The following is a 15,720-nucleotide window of genomic DNA, read 5'->3' on the forward strand; positions in this document are numbered from 1 at the left end:
CATGGGGCCGAGCCGGGCGCAGGGCTGGGGGAGCGCTCGCACCTGTGCGGCCCGGGCGCGCGGTCTGAGCTCTTTGTTGGAGGAATGCAGGCGTCGTGCTCTCATTCATCTGGTGGGTTCTTTTATGATTGAGACACGGTTGCCGGCTGTGGTCAGTGTTCCCGTGGACCGGTTAGAGAGGAGTGCCGAAATTCATTAGGCGGAAGTCAGGATAGCCACAAGGAAGTTGTTAACAGTTATCACCTTTGATTCCCAGGCTTTTGAAGTTGTAACATAACAATAGTTACTTGTGCAGGCTCCTCTTCCTTCTCCCCTACCCTGAAGGAGCAGAAATGGCACACAACTGTAGTTTTTTAAAGCTAGGCAAATCGTATTTTGATTATTATAGTCCCTTAGAGTTCCGTGGAGCTCGAGAAATCTAAAGATTGGAAAAGACCTGAGTGATACTATAGTTAAAACAATCAGATTTCCATACTTACAAAAACATGTAAGAAACATGTAAAAATAAGCCCTGAACAGTAGAGCCAAAGTCTTTCAGTTTCGATATTTAGGAAGAGATACATTCTTGCATTTTTTTTTCTTTTTGGTAGATATCATATGACCTTCTGTGAACAACATGCTAGCTAAGTGACTCACCTGACAACACAGTGATTTAGTTCAGCTGACAAGGTTGAGCAAATTAAAACCACAGGTAACCCAAATGCTTTATTTCAGTAATTACTTTGAGCCACCATTCTCAACGCACTCATTCCCCGGATCGGTCAGCACTAGGAAATTTGCAGGTGAACTTGATTTTTCTAGGGGGTCCAAGTGGACAAAGAATGTAAGATAACTAATTTATTACACAAAGGAGAAAATGTAGCACCATATCCAAAATGTTAGGTTAAATGTAAATGTTGTCAATCAAGCATTGAACTTGTGTGCCTGGATAGTGAGAGGAGTTCTGTAAAGTGGCAGAAAGATCTCTAGGCTGGAGATGAAGAGATTACATTCAAGCCTCCTGCTGCTGCTGACCAGGTGTCAACACTTTAAGCCTCAGTTTTGTCCTCCGTTGAAGGGAATTTGAAAATAGCAGGGTTTTCCCTGAACATTATACTAAAGTCATTTAAGAGGCTTACCGCCCTGAAACAGTGTCCTCTGGCAAATAATTTGAGAACACACTGAGTTAAATCAGGCTTACCTTTTGATTTCCTCATAAAAATCAAGCATTAATGGCTATTAATGCTTCAAAATCTTTTACTACTATGCTTATATGTACTAATTCTTTACATGGGAAGGTTATTATTGCATTTCCTAAACTTAGGAAACCAGTCAGAGAACCCATTTTTCCATAGCCAACCTGTTAGCATCTCTTAAATATAATCACTTGGAATACCAATTTGAAAATTGGCTGTACTTGAGTTGAGTCCTCGTTAGGCTGTAAGATCTTTACACGAAGCTTTTTTTTTTGCTGCGTGATTAAGCTTTCTGGAACTCAAAGATCTGGAATAACAGTATATTTTCCTTAGTGAAATATTAAGTATGCACATAGATCTCTGTAAGCTTTAATGTTTTCATTTATGGCAGAATAGAAACTTCCTTTTTCTGGTTTCTTGATGCTTTTCTTTTGGGTTTGGTTTGATTTTATGATGATTATTGATTTCATTCAGAATGGCATTTTAAAGTTTCAGCCAGTAAAAGACTTGTTGATTGATGGCATTAGTTTTGCTAGGAGGATTTTCCCTTCTTGTCATGAATCCTTGAAACCATGAAATGTAACATGAGCCCCCTGAAATGTACTGAATATTTAAGAACTACAGAACTGTAAGAACTTGGATCTTCAAAGAGAGCTCAAAGTTAAAACATAAATTCTGAGACATTATTTCTAAATTGTTTACAAATAGGATCCAATTGTTGAATGCAATTTTAAATTCCTCTGCTAAATTCTTGTAGGCTTCACTAGCATACAACCAGTGTGGATATCTTGTCTATCTTTGTTACTTTGTTAGGGGTGAGTGCTGTTAATGTGAAATTTTATTTCTGGGGAGAGATGGAAACACATCATTTAATTCTAATAAATAAGACTTAATTTCGATAAGTTCTCTCCTTGAAGTAAAACTAGTAAGTGGAATTATTAAGCTGATATTTTTGTCTAATAGCTTATAATTTTCACTGAGAATTTAAATACTTTTGCTCCCCTAGTCTTTCAATTATGATTTCCCTTTTTTACTTCTTGTGTTTAACTTCTCAACCTATTTAAGCCTAAAACCTCAATGATCTTTCTTTAGGTGGGTCAGAGATACGATATCATATTTATTAAGGAAAAATTTACATACAATAGTGTGTTTCCATTTTATGGTACATTTCAGTGAGTTTTAACAGACTACCACCACAGTGAAGATTAGGGCCTTCCACTGTGCAGGCATGTAATATGCTTCTACTCTCTTAGAATTCTCTCCCTGTCTCTACATATATAAATTATATCTATTGTTCAAGTCCTCCCTTATATGCCACCTTGTCTGTGAGTCCTTTATTACCTCATTTTGAATTAATTTCCTCTTCTGACTTTACAGTTTTGTGACTATGCTTCTCTGTCCTTCATGATGGCTATACAAATGGCATGAACATAGAAGGAATTTATACTTAATTATTTATTTGAATTTTATTTATTTAATGGATTAATGTAGGGCTTTCCAAACTTGCGTCATTCTTTGATCTTCATCAAGATTTAGGTTGTATCTGCATGCTTCCTGTATACTTATTTTATTACTATTTATGCCAAAAATATTAGAATCATTCTTAAAGGAAGCTTGAAATAACCATCAATCAAAAGCAAATAGCAGTGCCATAAACTGAAGGTAGACAGGTAGATAAAAATAATGAAAACAAAACAGTGTTATTAATTCTTAGCTACAAACTGATGCCTGAACCCTGAGATTTGGGTCTCCTTGTTTAAAGGGAGATTAGCCAAAATTCTGTTGGTTTTACTATCTTAACAGCAAACTACGACTTAGTTCTTCATACAGACAGAGGAATGGAAATTGTCACTTAGCCCTATCCAGAGATCTCATAAAATCATTATCTCTGGTTGATAACCCAAATTTTGGAAGATACTGAATTAATCTGGACTTTAAAATGTCTTAGACTTCTATCTGTACAAGAATTTGGAAATAAAGTCTTCATTATGAATTAGAAAGTACACTAAACTTTCGAAATTCAAAGACAAAAACCTAATTTGTCTCATTATTGAATGAGACGAATGTCAATTTTTCAAAAATGTTCTTAGTGGTACTTTTATAAATGAAACACTACCTTCTTATTGTTATTAGAATACATTAAGATAAAGCTTTGAATCCAAAGAAAAAAACCTGAAACACTGAGAGCCTTTTATGTGACAAACCAATGACTACATGTTGATTTGATAGCCGAAAAAAATGTTAAGAGAATGTTTATCTGGCAAAGGTTCTTGTAACAGTAGATGAGATAATAAAATAAACTCATATCTCTTTTACTTCTTTTTCTTATTAGTTGAGTTTAATACAGTTATATTTTCATCCTGCCAAAGACACTTCCAGCCTCTCTTTCTTCTGAGATAATGACAAAATCTGTTCTCTTGGGAATGAACTTTATATGTACATGCAGGAAAACAAAATTTCCTGCTTTTGTTTTGTAAAATCCATCTTTGTTTCAAGTTGCTATGATTGTTAACAGATATTTATCTGCATAATGAGTCTAAAGTTTGCTATAGTTTTGATAAACAAAAAGCTCAGGTCCATAATTAGATGTTAACTGTTTTGCTATTTAACCTGAGTAATGATAAGTATCAATACACACATACTGTGCTAGAGTTCAAATTGCTGTTCATCTAAAGATCTGGGATGGAATTGATGTAAGAAGGGATCTGTTTTGATTGCCTAGTCTTTTTCATAAGACAGCCTTCTTCACCCATACAGCCAGTTTCTTTCTGGTGTCTCTACTGGCAAATAAAGAGCAATACAGAAACAATGCAATTAAACTGTGATCATTTAGAACTGAGAGCAGACAATAATCAGAACAACTAGATCAGCTCAGTAATCTTAGTTCTTCGAATGAAATGGGTAAATAGCCCCACATTTTTTGATTGTTTTGGATTGTGCTAACATTTTATGAAAAAATACTATCAAATATCAGGTACCTGAAATCCTTAGAATGTTTTTTTGGAAGAAACTTCCAGATAGCTACAATATCTTATATACCACCAATGCTGTCTGAGAGGCTGACATGAAACACACCACACGCCAGGTTAAAAGCAAAGCATTATTGTCAGAAAGGATCCCACAGGCTGCCTCTCCAAATGCAAGAGAGCAAACAGGTCTAGTTATAGTTTAGTCAATGAGGAAATGGAGGAGGGAGTAGAGCGGGAAAGCTCCCTATGAGTGGAGTTGACATTTGTGGTTGGGGACAGTTGTTGGGCCACGTGGGCACCCTCTGGTTGGGGGAAGCAAAGTTTTGGTTTCTCAGGATCGAAATTTACCTTGGCAACAAGGCACCTGAGACAATATGGTGATGATGTTGCCGATACTGTCCCAAATGACTGACCTTTTTGCTTGTCTAGAGCCTGATGCAACTAGCCTAGTGGCTTTTCCATAGCACACTTAGTCTCGTTTTTACAATGTATTTGTATTTTAATTTTCAGTGGAGAAAAGTTTTTCTGAGGAAAAGAGTAGGATAATTGTTTTGGTGTGTGGAAAGAAAGATGTATTTGAATAACTACCATAGTAAGTACGGTGTTACCACCAGTTGTTCACCTTTGAGCCTGAATGAGGAATTTCAACAACATAATTAGTTTTATGGCATCTGACATTTTATTGACTATCTTCAAATCATAGAAGTTACATAAAATCATCAAATCTGAATGTTTTATGTAACCTAATAAGTATTGTTTACATTTTGTTCTGTAAATTGTAGGGATTGAGGTTAAAGAAAAAGGTTATTTGAGAATAAACTTTCAGTCACTGCTGCATGACAAATTATCTCAAAATGTAATTATTTAAAACAATGGCTGTGTTTCTGTGAGAAGAGATAGGGGAGTTGTATGGCTATATAGTTCTGGCTTGAGTTACTTGTGAGGTTGCAGTCTGAAGTCTGGTAAGCAGCAGTCATCTGAAGGGTTGACTGGGGTTATAGAACCCACTTCCAACGTAGGTCATTCACATGACTGACCAGTTGTTTGGGGCTGTTGGAAGGAAGTTTCAGTTCCTCCCTAAATGGGCCTCTCCACCTGGCTGCCTAAGAGTGCTTAGGATGCAGAAACTAGCTTTCCCCAGAATGAGTGATCTAAGCAGCATCAGAGTGGAAGCTGCAATGTCTTTCATGGCCTAACTTAACTTCCACAGCATTCCATTTATTCACAAAGCCAGAGTAATCCCATGTGTATGGGGTGAGTGGGGTGGGCACACACAGCATGGATATCAGGAGGTGAGGATCAATGAAGGCCATTTTGGAAGCTGGCTACTACAGCTTCTAAAGCCAATATTAAATATGTGTCTAAATAATAAGCAGTGCATATTGACTCAATATACAATGAATGCAATGTTCATTAGGGTTTTGGAAACAGTATTCAAAGATTAATTTAACATGCCACATGAAGATTACTGTACTAAACAAAGCAAGCTGTTTATCAAAGGATTCCCTCTTCTCCATGGTTCTTGAGGAGTGAGAGGATGATTGAGTTCACTTAAGATACAGATTTTAATTAATAAAGTACAGATTCTATTCATTTTGATTTTCTTAACTATTATGAGACAAAGTGCTACATATTACATAGCTGCTATTTGGTCTTCTTTAGAGGCATCCATTCATTTGCTGTTTAAAAATATTTATTACCATGAATAAGGAATAGTTTATTCTCTACTAATTTTAGAAGTATTCAAGGGTATGCGGTAAAATGGCTCTCTCTCACTGGTTGTCGTACATCCACTTACTACCTGTCCCAGAAAGTAATACTTTTTTTTTCATTTTTTTGTGTATTATTTCAGACATATATCATGCATATGTAAATTGACACCTTTTCCTCAGTTTTATATATAAATATTAACCTGTTAACACATATGAGCACTTCTCCACTTTGCTTTTTTTTAAGTTTATGTGTCTTGGGAAGATTTTCTTTATATATATATATATATTTTTTTTTTTTAATTTTATTTAAGTTATCCAAGTTTCATGTATTTCATGTATTCAGATTTAGGAACATAGTGACATTTCTATCCTGCCCTCCTGCCTGCCCACGTTCCAATCCTTTTGGGAGGATTTTCTAAATCAATACATGGACTTTACATTCCTTTTACCAGCTGTGTACATTCTATTTCTTTTTTTTTTTTTATTTTTTTATTTTTTGACAGGCGGAGTGGATAGTGAGAGAGAGAGAGAGAGAGAGAAACGTCTTCCTTTTGCCGTTGGTTCACCCTCCAATGGCCGCCGTGGCCAGCGCACTGCGGCCGGCGCACCGCGCTGATCCGAAGCCAGGAGCCAGGTGCTTCTCCTGGTCTCCCATGGGGTGCAGGGCCCAAGTACTTGGGCCATCCTCCACTGCACTCCCTGGCCACAGCAGAGAGCTGGCCTGGAAGAGGGGCAACCGGGACAGAATCCGGCGCCCTGACCAGGACTAGAACCCGGTGTGCTGGCGCCGCAAGGCGGAGGATTAGCCTGTTGAGCCATGGCACCGGCCCTATTTCTTTTTCATAATATTTATTGATTATTACCTGTTGGTCAAGTATTTCGCTAGGAGCTGAAAAATGTAAGAGCTATGGTGAGGCTTCTCTATCATAGGGTTTACCACCTTTGGGAGTCACAGTTCAGTTACAAGAAAGCAAGTTAAGTTCTATGGTAGAGGAAGTATGGTAGATCATGGGAGTTCACCAGGAGAAGGTACATGTGTGTTTGAGTACTGGAGACATAGTAGAATGGTCAGAGAAGACTTTTCAGAAGGAGATAAAATTTGAAATCTGAAGGATGAGTAGGTATTAGCCAGATCAAGTGGAGATTCAGTGTTTCAAACAGAAGAAATAAAAGATCATCATTCAAAAATTTAAAACATATTACAAACCTACAGTAATCAAAACAATGTGAGACTGGCATAAAGACCAACAGGAATATCAGTGGAATAGAGGACACCTAAATAAACCTTAGAGTACATGGCAAAATGGTCTTCAGTAAGGGTGCCAAGACCACCCAATCAGGAAGGGCAGACTCTTCAGTGGGTTTGGAAAACTGGATATCCACATGCAAAATAATGAAATCAGGCCTTACCTTATATTGTGTGTAAAAATTAACTCGAGTGAATTAATAACCTAAATGTTAAACCTAAAACTATAAAATACCTAGAAGAAAAAAGCTTCATGACATTGAGTTTGACAGTAATTTCTTGGATATGATAGTCAAAGCACAGGCAATGAAAGCAAATATATATATATACATACATATAGTACTGTCTCAAACTTTCTGTGCATCAAAGGATGCAGTCAACATAATGAAAAGGCAACATATAAAATGGGAGAAAATACAATAATATATTTGCTAAAAATGTATATTTGCTAAGAATGTATAAAGAACTATACCCCAACAGCAGAATAACCCCAAATGAAAAAATGGTCTGAGGCCTTGATGAGCCATTTCTCCAGAGATGATATATGAATGCCCAACAATCTTGAAAGAATGCTCAAGATCACAAATCATTAGAGAAATTCAAATCAAGGCCATTGTGAGATCCCACTTCATGCCCATTAGGATGCCTACTATCAAAGGACAACAAAATAGCAAGTGTTTTCAAGGATCTGGAGAAATGAGAACCCTGTGCACTGTTGGTAGGAATGTTAAAGGGTGTACTCCTTACAAAAAAGTAATGATGGTTCCTCAAAAAAATTAAAATTACCCTATGAGCTAGGAATATCTTGGATATTTGTATCCAAAATAATAGAAGGCAGGATCTCAAAAAGATAAGTGCACACTTAATATTCATAGCGTATTCATGGTAATTAAGAGGTAGAAGCAATCTGTGCACAGCATACATAGAATTAAATATTACTCAACCTCAAAAAAAAGGGAACTATGACACATGATGCAACGTAGTGAATATTGAGGACATTATTCTAATATACCAGTAATAACAAAAAGATAAATGCTATATGATTTCACTTACATGAGATATCTAAAGTAGTCAGATTCAAAGAAGTAGAAGGAATGATTGTTGTCAGGAATTGGGAGAAGGGACAATGGAGAATTGTTTAATGGGTAAGAGTTTCAGTTTTACAAGTGAAAAAGTTTTGGAGGTTGGTTGCACAACATTGTGAATAGATTGAATATTACTGAACCATTTACTCAGTGAATCAGATTATAAATTTTATGTTATTTACAACTAAGAAAATGACTATTGGAAACATGAAGCATAGGTGCATTTTTAAATTCTTAACTGTAATATGACATGTTTCTAGAGACTGAAGAAGGTACCTATTAAAAAATAAAGTCACTGATTGAGTCACAAGGTATCATGTAGAGGCATAGTATTTTATTTTATCTTTTTTGTTTATCTTTTCATTTTTGCTTTTTTTTTTAGTATAATTTAATAAACATCTTATATGTAAAAACAAAGAGCAGAGGCCATTTCCAGGAAAGGAATAGTATATGTAAGGGTACTGAGGTGGGCGGGAGGAAGTCTGAATAATGGGTAGTTGCCTAGATTTTGCATAGCTGAGACAGAAATGTAAATGAAAAATTGAATAGGCCCAGTTCATAAAAAAAGGGTTTAATCATATAAATAAGAAAATGGATTTCATTTGTAAATAATTGAATGTCACAATTACAGCATAGATAAGAGCGCTTATTATGTGCTAAGTAAACACTGAGCTAAGGTGCTTTTCATGTATTATATACGCTCCTCTGAGCATCTAGCAAGGAATAATATGCTCAGATTTTATTGTGTCAAATTGTTTAGAAAAGGTGATGACAGTGGAAATACAAGTCTACTGTGATAGTCTAGGTATAAAACTTTCAGGAGCCATAGAGAAAAGACCATTCTGAAAGATCCATACATTTGTGTGCTATCTAAATTATTCCCAAAGTAAATCTTCTCAATTACACAAGACTGATAGCAATGATGTTCTTGACAATAATGAAGTGAAAAATGCAAATTCAGAGAACAATAATAGTGCTTGACAGATATATTTCTTATATGGAGCTTTAAAGAAACTTTGGAAAACCAAGGGACTATGAAACAAGTAGAAAGTTGAGGTATAATAGTAACAGTTCATGGCTTATCAGTGTTTTGGAGAGTGACCATATGGACTCTGAATAAAGATTGCTCAACAATCAAGCAAAACCTTATTGTGGTTATAACTTTATTAGGTACTTCAGAATCTATCAGAAGATCTATTTCTCTCGAAGAGTAACACTTCAGCAAGGTTTGTTTGCTCTGTCATGATGGGTGTTAATATTGTTCTGTTTTCATTCCCTCTCATTATTTAAGTTTAAGGTAAACATTAAAGAGCTGGAGAAGCAGAGGCAGGTCTGCTATAGGTAATAGCCTGTTTTTCAATGTAAAGTACCTTGATAGTCTCAAAATTCATTCTGGTTTCTTTGTCCATCTATAGAGTTAGCCTTGTGTAAGGTGCTTTCTGTCACCATTCTTTCATAACTTTGAGTTAACTAATGTGCATAGTTTACGTCCAGTGGGAATTTTTCTTTTTAAATTTCTTTATGTAAAATTAATCAGTTAAGTAACTAGCACCTTCCTTGAAGTTTGTTTACAAATATTCCACTGAATTTGAAGACACCGGGAAGTACACACAAATAGCTGGTATACACAATACAGTATTTCAGTGTTCATTTATGGGAAAAACCAGTCTTTGTTTTTAAATTCAATAGTATAGGAGCCGGCATTGTGGCTCAGCGGGTTAACGCCCTGGCCTGAAATGCCAGCATCCCATATAGACACCAGTTCGAGACCTGGCTGCTCCACTTCCTATCCAGCTCTCTGCAATAGCCTGGGAAAGCAGTAGAAGATGGCCCAACTCCTTGGGCCCCTGCACCCGCGTGGGAGACCCAGAAGAGGCTCCTGGCTCCTGGCTTCAGATCAGCCCAGCTCTGGCAGTTGGGGCCAATTCGGGAGTGTATCAGTGGATGGAAGACTTATCTCTCTCTCTCTCTCTCTCTCCTCTCTGTGTAACTGACTTTCAGATAAATAAATAAACCTTTAAGAAGATTAAAAAATACATTGAATAGTATCCTATTTATTTTAAAACTGAGAATGTTAAGATTAATTTTTTAAAATATTGGCTAAATTTTATGCTTTAAAATAATGTGACTTACTGTAACAGATATAATTTTACTATAAAGATTATTAGGGATTTCATTTTATTTCTAGTAATGTGTTTTAGAATATTTCTTTAAAACTGCAAGCAAATAATTACAAGGGAACATCAAGATTTCATGGAAAATGAAATTAGGTAAATTTATTTTGGTGCAAAAAGTTTTTAAATGTATACATACCAGAAGTCTTCATGACATTCATGGAAATGCATGTAATGATCAATTATGCATGTAATTCAAAACTTTTTGCAATAAAATGTTTATCTTCTTCCATTTTTCCATGAACATTTTGAAGTAACATTGCTAATTTGTCACTGGCAATTGAAGAAGAATACTATCTACAAATAAGCATATTTATTTTAAGAAAGATATTTTCTGAAAAATTATTTTTTAACCTAAAAACCTTTTATTTAAGGTATACAAACTTCATGCATTTCAAATATATAATTTTAGGAACATAGTGATACTTCTCACCTTACCCTCCCTGCTGTCCGCACTCCCACCCTTCCTCCTCCTCCCTCTTCTATTCCCATTCTTATTGTTTACAAAGATCTATTTTCAGTTAACTTTATACACATAAGATTAATCCTACACTAAGTAAAAAGTTCAACAAATAGTATGAAAAACAAAAACTGTCCCTCAACAGTAAAGACAAGGGCTGTTCAAATCAATGCATCTCAGAATGTTAATTTCATTTCTATAATTTCCTTTTAGATACTCTATTATTTACCACAGATCAGGGATATCATATGGTATTTGTCCTTCTGGGACTGGCTTATTTCACTAAGTATAATGTTTTCTAATTGCATCTACTTTGTTGCAGACAACAAAATTTTTTTTTTTGTACTGGTGTGTAAAAAAAAATCTGTACATATACCATTATTTCTTTATCCTGTCTTCAATTGACAGGTATCTGGGTTACAGACATCTGGGTTGATTCCATGTTTTAACTATTGTGAATTTAGCTGCAATAAACATGGGAGTACAGATAACTCATTCATATGCTGATTCCATTTCTTTTTGGTAAATTCCCAAGAGTGGAATTGCTAGGTCATATGGTCCATCTATATTCAGAGTCCTGAGGAATCTCCATACTGTCTTCCACAGTGACTGTTTATATTCCCACCAACAGTGGATTAGGGTATGTTTATCCCCACATCCTCACCAGTATTTGTTGATTTCTGTATGAGAGCCATTCTAACTGGGGTGAGGTGAAAATTCACTGTGGTTTTAATTTGGATTTCCCTGAAGGCTAGTGATCCTGAGCATTTTTTTCATGTGTCTGTTGGCTATTTGGATTTCCTCTTTTGAAAAATGCCTGTTAAGTCCTTAGTCCATTTCTTAACTATGTTGTTTGTTTTGTTGTTGTTGAGTTTCTTAATCTGTTTATTCTGGTTATTAATCCTTTATCAGTTGCATAGTTTACAAATAATTTCTCCCATTCTGTCAGTTGTCTCTTCACTTTGCTGACTGTTTCTTTTTGCAGTGCATAGAAGTCTCTCAATTTAACGTAATCTTGTTTGTCAGTTTTGACTTTGATTGTACTTCTGGGGTCTTTTCCAAGAAGTCTTTGCCTATACCAATGTCTTGCAGGGTTTCCCCAATGTTCCCTAATAATTTAAATCAGTTCATAGATTTGGGACTTTGATCCATTTTTGAGTGGATTTTTGTATAAGGTGTAGGATAGAGTTCTTGTTTCATGATTCTGCACGCAGAGATCTAGTTTTCCCAGCACTGTTTGTTGAAGAGACTGTCCTTGCTCCAGGGATTGATTTTAGCTCCTTTGTCAAAGATAAGTTGGATGCAGACATGCGGGTTGATTTCTGGAGTTTCTATTGTTCCATTTGTCTACCCATTTGTTTTTTTGCTAGTATCAGGCTGTTTTGATTGTAACTGCCCTGTATTATGTCTTGAATTATGTCTTGGATTTTTTATGCCTGTGGCTTTGTTTTTGCTGTATAAGATGGCTTTAAATAATCAGGGTCCCTTTGTTTCCATATGAATTTCAGTATCATTTTTTCTACATCTGAGACGAATGTCCTTGGTATTTTGATTGGAATTGCATTGAATCTGTAAATTTCTTTTGATAGTATGGACATTTTGATTATATTGATTCTTCCATTCTATGAACATGGAAGATTTTTTTCATTTTTTCTATCCTCTGTTTCTTTAATGTTTTTGATTTTCATCATAGAGATTTTTGTCTTCGTAAGTTAAATTTATTCCAAGTTACTGAATTTTTTGGACCTATTGTGAATGGGGTTAATGTTAGAAATTCTTTCTTAGCCATGGCATTGTCTGTGTATACAAAGGCTATGGATTTTTATGTGTTGATCTTATATCCTGCCGTTTTACCAAACTTGTCTATGAATTCCAATAGTATCTTAGTGGAGTCTTGGATGCTGTATGTATAGAATCTTGTTATCTGCAAATCAGGATAGTTTGACTTCCTTCTTTCCAATTGGTATCCCTTTGATTTCTTTTTCTTGCCTAATGGCTCTGGCTAAAACTTCCAGGACTAAATTGAATAGTAATGATGAGAGTGGGCATCCTTGTCTGGTTCCAGATTTTAGTGGAAGTGCTTCCAACTTTTCCCCATTCAATAGGATGTTGGCTGTGGGTTTTTCATAAATTGCTTTGATTGTGATGAGGTGTTTTCCCTCTATACCCAGTTTGCTTAAGGTTTTTATCATGAAAGGATGTTATATTTTATCAAATAAAATTTTCTCTTCTATTGAGATAACTATATTTTTTTCTTCAATTTGTTAATGTGATGTATCACACTGATTGATTTGCAAATATTGTACCATCCTTACATACCCAGGGATAAATCCCATTTGGTCCAGGTGAATGATCTTTCTGATATCTTGTTAGATAGATTTTTTTTGTTGAGGATTTTTGCATCTGTGTTCATCAGAGTTATTAGTTTGGTTTTCATCTTGATTATTAGTCTGTTTAGGTTTTGTGGCTTCATGGCTCAATTTTGTAGGTTGTACGTATCCTGGAATCTGCATTTTTTTCTAAGTGTCCCAATTTATTGACAAACAACTTTTTGTAGTAATTCTTGGTGATTATTTTTGTGGTATCTTTTATTATGTAACCTTTTTTTTAAAGATTTATTTTATTTATTTGAAAGAGTTACAAAGAGAGGTAGAGACAGAGAGAGGTCTTCCATCTGCTAGTTTACTCCCCATATGGCTGCAGTGGCCGGAACTGCGCCAATCTGAAGCCAGGAGCCAGGAGCTTCTTCCAGGGTCTCCCGAGTGGGTGAAGGAGCCCAAGGATTTAGTTCATCTTCTGCTTTCTCAGGCCATAGCAGAGAGCTGGATTGGAAGAGGAGCAGCCAGGACTAGAACCAGCACCACATGGGATGCTGGTGCTTCAGGCCACTTTAACCCACTGTGCCACAGCTCTGGCCCCCTTTATATCCTTTTCATCTTTGATTTACTGATTTGGGTCTTCTTCCTGTTTTGTTGTTGAAGTTGTTAGTTGGGCCAATGGTGTGTCAATTTTTTTTGAACCCAGCTCTTTGTTTCCCTGATGTTTTGTATTTTTTTTTGTTTCAGTTTTGTTTATTTCTTTAATTTTAATTATTTCTTTTCTCCTACTAGCTTTGGGTTTGGTTTGCCATTGTTTTTCTAGGTCCTTGAGGTGCATTAGAAAGTTTTATTTGGTGCCTTTCAAATTTCTTGATGTAGGCACCAATTGCTATAAACTTTCCTCTTAACATTGCTTTTGCTGTATCCCATAAGTTTTGATGTGTTGTATTCTTTTGTTTCCAGAAATTTTTATGATTTCTTTTGTGACTGTTCATTCAGGAGCATGTTGTTCAGTCTCCATGTGTTTGCAAATGTTTTAGAGATTCTTGAGTTGTTAATCTCCAGTTTCATTCCATTGTGGTCAGAGAAGATTCATGGATCTCCATTTTTTTTCTTTTGCTGAGACTTGCTTTATGGTCCAGTGTGTGGTGTATCCTAGAGAAAGTTCCAGGCAGTGATGAGAATGACTATTCTGCAACTGTGGGATGAAAAGTTCTGTAGATATCAGTTAGGTCCTTTTGGTCCATCATATCAATTAGCTCTATTATTTCTTTGTTGGTTTTCTGTGTAATTGATGAGTCCATTGATGAAAGTAGGGTGTTAAAGTCCCTCATTACTTTTGTATTGGAGTTGATGTCTCCCTTTAGACTAACTTTTCTTTTAAATAGCCAGGCATCCTGGAATTGGGTGCATATACATTTGTTATAGTCACATCTTCCTGTTGAATTGACCCCTTTATCATTACACAGTGCCTTTGTTTGTCTTTAACAGTTTTGTGTAAAAGTCTATTTTGTCTTGTATTAGGATGCCTACACCTGCCTTTTTTTTTTTTTTTTTTTTTTTTTTTTTTTGCTTTTCATTAGTATGGAATATCTTTTTCCATCCTCTCACTTTCAGTCTGCATTTATCTTCCTCTCACTTTCAGTCTGCATTTATCTTTGTTGGTGAAGTGTGTTTCTTGTAGGCACCAAATTGATCAGTTTTGTGGTTTAATCCATTCAGCCAGTCTGTATCTTTTAACTGGAGAGTTGAGACCATTTAAAATCAAGGTTACTATTGGTATGTAACTACTTGGCCCAGCAATTTTTCCATAAATATTCCTATTGTTTACTTTGGATTTCCCTTGTATATTTTTTAAAGTTTTATTTATTTTATTTGAAAGGCAGAGTTACAGACAGGTTGAAGCAGTGAGAGAGGTCTTCCATCTGCTGGTTCACTCCCCAGTTGGCTGCAATGGCTGGAGCTGCACCAATCCAAAGCCAGGAGCCAGGAGCTTCCCCTGGATCTCCCATGTGGGTGCAGGACCCAAGGACTTGGGTCAACTTCCACTGCTTTCCCTAGCCATTGCAGAGAGCTGGATCAGAAGTAGAGCAGCCGGGACTTGAACAGATGCCCATATGGAATGTTGACAGTGCAATCAGTGGTTTTACCCACTAAAAGCATACCGTGTAAACATATCCTGTGAGTAGCATATCCTTGGGCATCTTTTGTAAGGTTGGATAGGCGGTAACAAATTCTTTCAATTTTTGTTTCTTATTGAAGGCCTTCATTTTGCCTTTCATAAATGAAAGCTTTGCATGTTACAATATTCTGGATTGACAGTTTTTTGTTTTTTTTTTTTTTTTTTCTTAAGACTGGGACTATGTCTTTCCATTCTCTCCTGGCCTGTAGAGTTTCTGATAAGTCTGTTCTAATTGGAGATCCTCTGAAAGTAATGTTTTGTTTCTTGAGCATACGTTAGAATGTTTCTTTTTGTTTTATTGTTGAAAGTTTGACTACAATATGTCATAGTGAAGATCTTTTCTGTTCATGTCTATTAGGTGTTCTATATACTTCCTGTACTTGGACATCCCTTTTTCTC

At 35.9% G+C, this 15,720-nt stretch overlaps 1 protein-coding gene across 8 annotated transcripts in view; it reads left to right on the forward strand.

Moving 5' to 3' along the window:
- Window positions 1–15,720, forward strand: part of DOP1A (DOP1 leucine zipper like protein A) — a 117,048-nt gene that overhangs the window by 403 nt on the left and 100,925 nt on the right. The window contains exon 1 of one of the 8 annotated variants that reach the window (XM_062186418.1): window positions 671–691. The exons of the other annotated variants lie outside the window; for them this stretch is intronic. The gene's annotated coding sequence lies outside the window, so the exon portion shown is untranslated. Of the gene's footprint in view, window positions 1–670; window positions 692–15,720 lie in introns of those variants that run through there. 8 annotated transcript variants of the gene reach the window in all.

This window comes from Lepus europaeus, chromosome 3 (genome assembly GCF_033115175.1).
Source record: "Lepus europaeus isolate LE1 chromosome 3, mLepTim1.pri, whole genome shotgun sequence".
NCBI classification, from domain to species: Eukaryota; Metazoa; Chordata; class Mammalia; order Lagomorpha; family Leporidae; genus Lepus; species Lepus europaeus.